The sequence below is a fragment of the Fistularia commersonii genome, chromosome 2, assembly GCF_037954325.1.
Source record: "Fistularia commersonii isolate RoL2024-O1a breed Wild chromosome 2, RoL_Fcom_v1.0, whole genome shotgun sequence".
Taxonomy (NCBI): domain Eukaryota; kingdom Metazoa; phylum Chordata; class Actinopteri; order Syngnathiformes; family Fistulariidae; genus Fistularia; species Fistularia commersonii.
In genome coordinates this window covers 14,548,198-14,560,713 of record NC_141285.1, presented here as the reverse complement: position 1 = coordinate 14,560,713, position 12,516 = coordinate 14,548,198, and positions in this window count along the sequence as shown.

The following is a 12,516-nucleotide window of genomic DNA, read 5'->3' as shown; positions in this document are numbered from 1 at the left end:
CTTTCGAAAGCTGTCTGAGGAAGAGAAGCTTATTGATGAATAAAGTCGTACATGCTTAGTTTAGACACAAATGCTACATCGACATTTGAATTCAAAAGCAAATTCTTAACGACAAGTGGAGCAGACCGTGTCCGCCATTTGATTGTCGCCCCCAAAACATTTGTTTTTAACACAAAGTGAAGTTCAACCTTTCATAGTGAACCCCAGGAGCTTACTTTTCTCCCATGTTAGCCACGCTGACTGGAGCCAAACAAAACACCGCCTGACTTCTGCTGCTACTCTCCTGGACTTTCTGCCTTTCTCAATCATCGCACTAAGTGACGCGAGGGACTTTTAACTCCGGACGCATGTGTAAAGACCTTTTTTTTCTTTCTCACTTTCATTTCTCAACACGAGCCAGGCAGGAAATAGGTTGACAGCTCTCAGGTGAATTGCCGTTCAGTTGTGGTCAATTGATCATAAACACAAAGTTGGATTGAGAAATAGAGCCCTGGTTCCATCAGTTTAAAAACCGTCATCCTCAGTATTTTCACTCATCGACACTAAGATGCGTTGCAGCTATTACTACAGAGTTCGGGTTAAAATATAGGAAATTGTCAGGGTCTCACACCTGGGTTCAATTCGTAATCGGCGCCAGCTGCAACAGCGGCCGCTAATCAAGATCCCTATAAAGGGCAGCGGCACGCTCTGCCTGGAGCCGGGGGATTGTGGTTGCACAACAACCCTGACCACTGCGGATCCCCACGACGCCTGTCACGACCGGACCCCTACTCTGCGAGAGCCTCCTCTGGACCTTCGGACCCTGACCTCATGGGACCCCCTGGTGGACCACTGGGCCCTGACACTGCGAGAGCCCCCTTTGGACCCTGTGAGACCCCCGGGTGGACCACCGGACCCTGATTGTAGACCGGGACCCCCTGGTGGACCACCGGACCTTGACCCAGCCTGAGATCCTGCCTTGAAGGTGTGGTTCCCTGCCTGAGTCCGCCCCTGTGGCCCGTGACAGGAAATGCTTGGTGACCCCTGACCTCTGGACCTGTGAGCAGCTCCCACAATGAGCCGTCGCAGCAATACCGCAGCTCAGCGACATTAAATACTCGTAAGTGCACGCTTGTGTTCGAAGAAGCTCTCAATGCGATGGTTATGCGAAGCACTTGGGCGCCGATTGGTTTTTGTCTTCAGTCACCAAGTTGCCGATCCAAACACAGAAAGCCGACCAGAAGAACTGCTTATTATTCTCCCTTTGTTTAAAAAAAAAATGCCTGCACCTACAGATTGCCTATGAATGGAGAGCCCTGGTTCAAGACTCAAGTACAAAGTTTCCAAGTACAGACTTTGACAAACAAATAATTGAGTTTCCTTTGCTAATTTTGAGTCAAAGGGCAAGATAGATCCATTGGATGTAGACAGGACATACGGCAAAACTATATCAAGTGCTTGACCTCCCAACCACCCCCTCAGCCTGCTAGCGATATGCACGATCCCTGCTTTACATCCCTCAACAAATTTTAATCTAGCATTAGATTTGCTTATGTAATTATTTCCGCTTTACGGAGCTGAAAGGAAAAAAAAGTTCAGTGTTCTGATATTGCATTTGATCTGAGGAGCTTCAAAAGTACTGCCATAAATCTTGAAATGCAAATCACAGACCTGGAGGATTGCTGTGGTGCCTTGAGGTCTGAGTGCAGTTTTGATGGGGTGAAATTCAAAAGAATAATCATGGTTTTGGGGCAATGAAAACTGAAACCATAGCCAAGCAGGATCTTCTGAAGTGCTTCCGCATGCCTGCAAAGTCCAAAGGCCTATGATTTCATTGTCCAGCCGGTATGTGTTCTGAATTCACATCATTCTTTTTATTATCCACCAAAATCCATGCCATTAAGTCAGCCTCCCTTTGCTTCAGTGAAATGGTTTTACCGAAGCTCAAAAGTGGCTTGTTTAATTTCAAGTTCTATCAATAACAATAAAAACTGTTATTGAGGCCCAGTGGCATTCTCCTAAAATAGCACTGTTAAATGCCTGCTTTAATGGCAGAGATCAGTGTGACTGCCCTTGGAAACAGATGTTGTCAGTTGCTCTGCAATTTGGCCAGCCACAGTAATCTTCCTTAAGAATGTGAGTGTTAATCCATATGGATCTCTTTTACTGCTATTGTCTACTTTTGATTTGAATAAGCAGACATCTATTTCCTTCTAATTTTACTTTGGTGTTTTTTTTTTCTTCTCTCCACTAGGCTGGTGAGGATGCGCATTTTGCTTGTGCAGTTAAAATGTTTGTATTTATCTGAGGGGTGATGTGTGGGGAAAAAACTTCATATATACTCCATTAAACTCAAATGTCAGACAAAATATGAAAGGTTTATTTGGGAAGGGTTTTACGTGTATTGTTCTAATGTTTTATATTGGTTGTCGCTCATGTATTAATATATTTAGGTTTTCTATTGCATCTTATTTGAAAACAAGCTCTGCAATCTACTAAAAGTGATTAAATGTGCTCTAAAAGTAATCAAACAGTTATAATTGGGACAATGAAAATCTCTTCTGGAAAGACACATCTCTAATTTCAAATTCTAAACAAAAATCTGTTCAGTGTAAAAGGTTACAGGCTACATACAACTAAATAAAGGTGAGAAATTTTGAATTTACCATTTCAATCATAATCAACTGACTGAAGTAACATAATTTAGGAGAAAATTAAGTGGAAAACAGTCTCTTAGAGACAAATTTTGCATCTTCCTCCTCTGCTGTCCATTACAAACCAGCGTGCCACACCAGTTGTTAAGAGGCCTGAACAAAGTCATCAGCCTGTTTCTGGACATTGCACCATCAGTCAATCCTTCTTACTGGCAGCCGTGCAACTCAGCCTCTGAAGCATCACAGTACTATTGTGGAGAATCATAGGGGTGTATGATTTGCCCGAGAATTCCTTTCTCCTAAAGCTCGGCGGCCGGACAACCGCTGTATGGAAGGAAGTGGACTCCATTTCTTAACTGTGGCACTTGAAGGATAGATAGATCTCTCTTGGTAGCCACTGAACTTGAATTTCAGAGGTTGCATGATCTTTTTAACCAGCAGAGAATTTGAAGGCGCTCTTTCCAAAATCTTTTATCATACTTCTGTTCTTCTGCATGAAAACTTTTGGTAAAAGCTTTCACGACAGGCAGGCCATTTGAACGCTGGGACTTCCCATGAAGATACTTGATTTGTCCAGTGCTCCAGAAAGGTGATGTAGTTCAGCTGTTTCATTCTCTTGCTTGGCCACAGCTCTCACATGACATGACCCAAAATTAATTTGGATTCCAGAACCTCAAGGCCAGCAATTCATTATTTCTTTATGTTCCTTTTCTTCCATGGTGGAATTGCTACTGAGTGTAGGAGTTTTTATCGGGTTTGCCTGCCCGCTGTGGAGATAAAACAAAAAACCCTGCAGCGCCGCTTCTAATGAATCCGGCTTGTTGATTTATTCCACCTAAATATCCAAGTCCTACATCTCTCTCCAAGCATTTAAGGTCCATTCTGTTTGGATCGGTGAAGCAAGGAGTAGTCATCTTTTTTTTTTTTTTCCAGCCCGTCTCCAACATACATACACATTTACACTGTCCACTCTCACCAGCTGGTAGCCTTGGACTGAGGAAGAAGAGGGCTTTGTGATGGAGAGCAGCCTGCTGGGCATGCTCTAAACACACCCACAGCGCTTCAGGAGAGAGGAGCTGGGAAAGGAGAGGCCTGAGAGAACACTGAGGCCTCAAATCAGCAGCTAGTGGACCGGCTTGCTACAAACACATGAACGGAAGAGATTCGGTGCAAAGACTTGGAGAGCCTATAGTGGAGGGTGGTCTGACTTGTGGAGAAATATGGGCTGCTGCATAAAGTCAACCAGAAAGGAAGTTCTGTAAATTGCATATATCTTACTCAGAAAGGGGAGATGAAAAAAAAAAAGGGGATGTGGGATTCGAGGTTTGACACGCCACTTTAATATGTGGGGTACCTCAACATCTTACAGCGAAGCCAAATAAGTGGAGTGTTGTGCCAAACGTACAACTGTATTTCAATAAGAATTCATGCATTATTCAAAGATAAAAGAGAGCTTGACATGTCAGATGTGAAAGAATACTAAACTCCCCCGCAAGAAGAGGCCTGGGAGCTACAGACAAAGTTGTCTTGAGTGTGTATGGGTGTACTCAGTCAGCAGAAGATTGATGAGGCTGTCAGCTTTGGTAGTATCAGGGTGCCATGGTGACAGTATAATAGTGTCAATAAGTGGAGAATTGGGGCTCTCAGATGGGGTGGTGGCACTACCAGGAAGGTGTGACCTGCTGGTCATCAAACCCTCTAACATTCACTCATTCATTACCACTCGTCCTGCACATCGGGGTCACCAAACCCGGCCGATAATAGGCCGAAAGGAGGGGCGCAGCCTTGACAAGTATACAAGCGATCACAAGGTGACATCTTGAGACGAGCAGCTATTCTCACACCTACGAACACGCCACAGTGTTTTGTAAATTGTACTGTGTTTTGTAAATTGCCACAGTAAATTGATTTCTCTGCTAGTCCATGCAAGAAAGGGCTTACCTATGCAATCCCTTGTTTTTTGCTCTTAAAACAAATTATATACTGTATATCCTAATTTCTTTATGGAAAATCATGTTTGTAATTTAGAGTCTTGCATAAAAAGGAAATTGTGATTTGGTTAATTACTTATTCTTCTTGTTATCCCACAATTTCCCTTCTACGAGTACCCCAGTTGGAGCAGGAGAGTAATACTGTTAAAATTAAAAGTATTGGTTCCTCATGTGACGTAAAGACCTCACTAGTCAATGTAAAATGTGAATTTTGTGAAACAGAACATGAGCAACTTAAATACATTAAAGCAAATTTCTTTGAACTGACAGGATGGGGTAAAATGTTTTAGTCAAATTCATTTGAAAGCCACGATCATCCATCACAGGTGAGAAAATGTTTCTTTTGTCTATTTACCCATGACATCAGCTGCCAAATGGCCCATGATATTCCATGACACAGTTCGTCCTGCCGTTCGAGATCAGCCAGTGTGCTCTTTGAGTGACTTAATGGAAAGTATTAGTGCTGCGGTGTTGCTCTTCAGCCTCAATAGGTTTCAGTTCAGAAATGGTCCATCGTGAGAAAACTCATGCGAGTTTGTCCAAAATCTCATGTTCTGAATGAAAATCACCCTTAGTGTTGTGCTCTCTGCTGCAAGTTCAGAAGCAATTGTGTTCGACCACTGGTTTCCATCGTAAGGGCCAGTTCTTTCAAAGACAAAATTAAATTGCTTAAAATCTCTTTTTTTGCTCTCTCCCGTTAACGAGGCACCCTTGCTAAAATTTCCAGTCTACAGTCTCTTGAGAGTTCCTACCTAGTAAAAAACAAAAGCTAAATCAGTGGAAAGTGTGCCTCATGGAGTCAGTGTGCCACTCCCTTTTGCCTGGCGATTCTGCGAAGGTACTAAACATTACGGCATTATCAACTGGAGACCACAGACTGAGCATCAATAATGAAATGAGGCGTAAAATATGGACATAATGAGAAGGAACAGGGATCATACCGAAGAGATAGTTAGACATGTTGATTCATGTGGAAAAGCTAATATATGGGCTGAAAGCTCAGCTTCAGGTGCCTGGAGCTCTTCCTCCCAGTCCTCAGAAGATGAAGAATTAAACAGACTGGGTAGTGTCGTAGCTGTATGCAGCCACTATGCAGCTGTTTGACATCGCAGCCTAAATTAATCTGAACAACCTGCCAGAAGTTTTTATCATAGTCCAAGAGAAGCAGAAAGTAGCATGCCTCGCTCTCCCTGCATGTGCACGTGTCACTGTCTATTAGCGCGTACAAGGACAAGTGCCTGCGCGGGCGGAGAAAAAGGATGTAGAGGAAAGCCCTGGTGAGGTGTTTTCTCATGGAATCCCCCCCAAATGCTACTAACTCGTTAGACTTTCCAGCCGCTTTTATTTCAATACGCACATTCCTATTTAGTCACAAAATAGCCAACATGAAGCCGCCAAACCACACACAACCTTTTTAATGGAAACAAAATATTAATACTTTCTGATGTCCTCAATTTTGTCCGCTGACAAGATATATACAATATATACAAGTGTTGCCTGTGTTCGGACATGGAATTCTTTCATTCGGAATTCAGTAAGATATATGATTTTAGTCAAGCTTTATCAAATGTAACAGAGAATTATGGTTAAAATGACCAATGAAGGATGAGAAGAGAGCCCAATGATTAGCCAATCAGCTGCAAGGCCTGAACTGATGTCGCATATCTTTATAGTTGGATGTGGAAAATTAGTTTTCTTTTGTTTGCGAAAACATGTAACACAAGGACCTCCGACCCAACAGATTGTTTTATTTGATTTTTCCATTGTGGTGCAACATAAAAGAACATTAATAAAGGTCTACTGTAAACCAGTTAGGTGAGACTGATAGTATTTGCCATCCAATGTTTTCAATGCAAATATTGAATTTATGTAGATAGATCAATTCCTATGTGTTTTACAGCACTTTGGTTGATGAATGGCTGAGGGATCTCAGCGGTGTGATTGATACTCTCCATAATGACATCCATGAAGTTCAGTAGTTGTTAAATCATCCAAAAAGCAAGTTTGTTACCCGGAAAGGTTATGAATAGCTTTTGAAACCGTTAATTACTTTCATGTGGAATATGACACTTATTCAGGATTTTCATATTGTTGTAGATCGGATGATTTTTTTTTTCGAGTACCGTATGAGATTTCACCAAAAATCAGGCCCCTCCTCCATCGACCGAAAAATCCAGTCCTCGACTGGATACTGAAGTATGTGATTGATTATGTATGTGGGTGGAAAGATGAAGATGGTGAATTTATCAAAGATAAATTTGTGTGGGAAAATGGTAGAAATTTTCGGTAAGGTCACATCCATAAATTCAAACATCCTGCTGCCCCACACACGAGAATGCATACAAGTAAACACATTTTTTCACGTTCTCCCCAAAAAACAATGATTAATGAGTTTTCATAAAGTCTTTATAGAGCTGATTAATGATGCTTTAAACACATATCAATGACACTGCACAGACGAGCTCTTTTTAAAACACAATTTGCATTCTAATGCTTCATTGTAAAATGAAGATATTTAGCTGTCAGCAAAATCCCCTGGACCTGAAATGGCATTCGTTCTCCTCTGCTTGTGGTCTTAGTTGAAGAAATGATTTTGAAAAAGAAAAATAAACTTTACATTACGCTGCCAATGAGAACATGTGTTCAACCTCTATTACAACATCAAACTCTGTCAGCGGTTTAACATTTTCAATGCAGCTTACATGCACGCACGATCACGATATGAACACATAAAAAAAAACAAGCACATTACAATAGTGACCTGTGTCTTTGGATGTACATGTCTCTATCATCAGTGCCCAGTACAGATTTGCTGCCCTCGCTTTGTCCTTTATACAACATCTTCCCGTCCCTAAAGAAAGCCTCTGATGGGCCTCTTTGACATGCATTGTTTGTGCAAGAGAATTTAGACTCTCAACCCCTGGCCTTGGCCCTCATCTGCAATCCAACCATAGGCAAGGCTGCACTGTGACTAATGCCTTATAGTCCAGCCTCTGAGTGTATGTGTGTGCATATGTGTGTGTGTATGCATGTGTGTCAGGGAAAGAGAGAAAGTGTGACTAATGTCTACAGAATGGTATTTATACATTAGGGGCCATTAGTAGTTTAGGCTCCTGGGTGGAACAGCAGGGAGGGAGACAGGCATTGTCGTGTTCCCAGTCTCCCCCTCCACGTTCAGCCACCAACACTCCTGAAGCCATGTTGAAGATGTTAAAGAAACAAACAACAGCAAGCTTGCTGTTACAAACTATCTTCACAGTTTGAATGCATGTCTCAGAGAGTACAAATCAGACATAAACAAAAGGTTTTACGCCATAGCAACTGTGCTGTAAAACTAGATGAAGGTTAATGTCAACTTTTAGCTTTTATGTTTCAGAATATTGGTACTTTTTTGCCTTTTTTAAGTGTCTTTTGGTCTCATAGTTTTTTTTTAGCTGTAAATGACACATCTTAGTGTCTCTCATACTGTACACTGTACATTGATTCTGGTAGGTACGATATGGTGGGTGGTAGGCACGATAAGTTATAATGTCTTTTTATGATGTCGTCCAAGTCTAGACTGGTCAAGACAAAGACAATATTATCTTTCAGTCAAGGAAAGGCCATCTATTCATTAAATAAACACTCGCTCTCATCCAGATCAGGTATTTTACACAGAGGAAGTCCCCAATGGTGTGCACTTATGGTCCACGCAGATAAAAGCTCTGCAGCCACAGATGACAGACAGAAGAAAAATAAATGGCACCGCAGTCGATGCAACGTTCAGCTCCTTTTCACATCGAGGTGTTTCAAGAACAAGAGGGAGAAATCATCCCCATCGACATTAGCTCCAGTCTTGGCATTTGGTGAAATTTTGCAGAGACACGATGGGATGTGCGAAAACATGGTCCAGTGAATTTGTGCTATGCACCTCGAGATAGACTACCTAGACCGAGGTTTGTCCTTGAGTTGGGTGGGCGGTGTTGGCAGTCCTGGTGTGTGTACATGTGATTGTGCATGTTTGAGAGAGAGCCAGTAATAAAATGTGTAAAAATACCATGCAGCTCCAAGATAAACCCACTCTCCCACGGTCTGACATTTACAGAGGTCTGGAGCATGTGAGTGTGTGAGGGGGTAGCCCAGTTGGTGTGTTTCCATATGTACCATTTGTATGTGTGAGTATCTGTATGTGTGAGGTTTCCCTCTACCTGAGAGAAAAGCTCCATTGATGTAAGCCGCCGTGTTTGTCCTTGTATCAAACATGGACAGGGGTCAGACGGAAACTGGGATTTTCCACGTGTATATAGTTGTGTGTTTTCGCATGTTTTCCCATGTTTGCTAAAAATGCAGGACTTTTTAGGGGTGTAAAAGGGGTGTTTTACGGACTTATGCGTAATTAGGGCGGTCTGTTTTCATGCCACGGGGCTTCTTGGTTGGGATAGATTTTGCTCTGTAGAAATCCTGTTTGAAGAGGATTCCTTCCTTGTGTGGCTCAAGACACACAGCTTGACAAGTCATTACAGAAATGAAAACTTTGAACATCAACAAAACCCTTTGACAGCAGTGAAAAATGGAATTGCCATCACAGCAATATTCAAGTAATTTGGAGGAAATTGAATCTAGATATCTGACAATTCACATTAAGACTATTAGGATCCATCCAGTGGTCCACCTGTAGTTTGTTAATTTTGATTACACAGCAATATGTCTCACAAATATTATGATATTGATATAATACGGAAGAAATTATTACAAAGAATATTTACTTGTATTTATAAATTACGAGTACATTTTTACAGAGGTAGCGATATCACATGTGAAGACAAAGGCTAAGAAATCTAACAGTCCCATTCTTTCATCCTGGCCTGCTTGACATTTTCATATCCAGCACAAACAGCCTGTAACCATAAGCGCCTACCCCAATGTCTCCAGCGGACCCCTGCCGGTGTCCTATCAGGACAATAAAACGCGACCTTTGGCAGTATACATCTGATAAAGTTCCTCACTTTAGGTGGTGACAGCCTATATTGGAGTAATTTACCAGGCTTCAATAAAGGAGCACACATCTCCTATGCGTCCTCTGGCTCAGTGGTTTGTGACAGGCGGGCAAGTGGAGGAGCAGCCCAGCCAGTGACCCGCCATGGTTGATGTTCATCACACTGACAATGACCTACTTAACTGCCATGTCCTCTCGAACGTCAAAGAAATCACTGGCTGGCATTTAGAGAAAACCTTGGTTAATATTAGTCAGGCATGACAGATAATAACCGGTACTCCGGCTGATTACGACGAGCACTGGCTTAGAGGAGGATGAGTGTGTACTGAGTATGTCTTCTCCTGGTCTTCCAGACGGTAGGTATATTTACTTATTTGTGTGCTCAGACAACATGCGCACACACAAACACACATCAGTAGGGGCCATCAAAGCTTACGTCTCAGCTTGAATCAGACACAGATTGATGGTGGTGAGGCGAGGAAGGCTCCTCTGCCACGTACTTAGGAAGAGGCGAATGTGGGAGGCAGTGACCCAGAGCAAAGGTCTCATCAGCGCCTGTCCCTGTCTGAGGCCCCTCCGCCTGCCAAAGTCTCATTTTAATCGCAAACATAATTTGAATTTACACTAATGAATACAAATGACTCCCAGGACTCCACAGGCTGAGAGCAATAAATTATTATCGCTGCAAACAATCGCATTTCTGAAGCTTTTTTCAATTAGCTGCCCCCGTGGAGATTATCAAGGAGGGCCTCCTCAAATGAAGACAAACGACACCCCTCACAACACCGCACGTCTGCTTCTCTGATTTAATAGCTTTCTAATTTAGGAACATCTTTGGACCTGACGAAGCATGAGGCTTTTTCTACTCTTTTTCCAATCCGAGGTTGATGAGAAAGTCACTTAATAGAAAGCAGGTGCTAATCAACCCTGCTCTCATGTGGTGTGACATTTAGGGTTTGAGGGCGGGTTTGACAAAAGGAAGCCTGTCCTTCCCTTTGCTCTGTGACCGCTCGGCTCACGCGAAGGGCTTTTAACTGCACTCGGCAAAATTTCGTAGCAGCGTCCACTCTGCGCCATTTAATCAGATGTCTCATCACGCCCGATGTGATTAACTGCTCTTAAATTAGACAAATTGCACTTAAAAGCAACTTTATGAGAAGACCATAAAACGCATCAACTGTATTAGTGATATGTGTTTATGCTGAGCAGATTTCTGGTTTACGATTATCAGCAGAGCGCTCTGGTTTTCCCCCCCTGCAACTAACATTAATATAACAACTGTTTCCGTCCAACGACGGGTGCTCATTTCCTCCAGTCGTTTGAGGAGGTCATACTCTAAGATGATTATGGCAAATTACAATTGTTCAAAGATGCCATTCTTTAGTACCTGATGCACACACATCAAACATCGAGGCATCTAATATGTTCGTTTCCTCTTCTATTAAATGCTAATTTTTCTTAGAGGATGCTTCTCAGATACTTGATCAGCAGCACTTACAAATACTTATACAGTTATTTCAGGGACCCTCCATACTGATGTAACTCTAATATACACCTGTCAGAACTGACGGTAACTATCTCATGATGTGATTATAAAAGTCTTTACCTAAGTTTCTGATATTAAAACCTATCAGCTTTGTAACTTGAAGCACACGATCCTAGACTCTCTCCACTGTTATACCTTGTAAGTAAACTAAGTTAATCACAGATTTACAGATAAAAGGTAAACCAACCATGCAGTGTGTTCCCGGACATGAAGCTGAAACAAAAGAAAACAAAAGCTTTTGTTTCTATACCAACAATAAATATTTCCAGGAGAATTAAAATTCATCACATTTGCTTTATTTCTCACATTTGTAACACAAGAGATAAATGATTTATATCTAGTCATTTGGCAGATTCCCCTCTGCCTCATGGTGTAATTTGAGTGAACAGGAGATACCGTCTCTCTGTAATAAACCAGAGACCCAAAGGAATGTCTCAGCTGAATTCTTGTCACACTATGCAGAAGTTATCATCACCATGGAAATTTCTAAGTGCAGCCAAAGTGTGTCCAGGCAAGTGTCGCCGCTCAGCATCAATCATGGTAAATCCGGGGCTTTAATTAATGGTAATAAATAGTTGGCATCACCAAGACAACCTTTTGCTGCAATCAACTCTACTTGCAAGACTCTGCAGTAATTTCTGTAATGCCTCCAGGCAGTTACTCGAGGGTATCGTGGCCAGGCTCCATCCACTAAGTAGACAAGGGGAAATCCGTTGTTTTCAGTCTTGGGACATTTAACTGCAGGGCATCACCACCGAAATCTTATCAAAACAAGTGCAAATGGATTATTTTTCAAGGTAAAGTGTAAATTGCACGCCGGGAAACACACACACACACACACACACACACACACACACACAGCAACCCCAGAACTCTGACACACAGTAGGATCATAGTCTTATTATTGTATACATGTTGGTGGAGTCATCAAGCATTTTGATTTCATTTCAAGTGAGTATTAAACAACCACTTAACTGACATTCTTATTTAAATTCATGTAATTAACTTGACAAACTGACACAAGTAATGCTGAGTCATGATACATTTCCATTAAAACCAAACATGTTGTGACGCTTGTCTCCAGACCTTTGCATTTATTTATTTTTTCTAAATAATGCTACACAGACAATTTTTTGACTTGCGTATTCCCAACAGAACCCATCATGACACAACACAAATTTACAGGTCTTGGCAAAAAGCACAACAGAATGAAATACAGCTACTTTAAGCTCACCACAAAAACCTGATGCAGAGCCCAGATAACCCTTATATAATCAACTTAAGATAATTAGAAGTGAACATAGGAAAGGAGACCCTAATCATAATCTGTTTCCTTTGACAAGTCTGTGGTTTTTGAAATTCTGGAAAGCC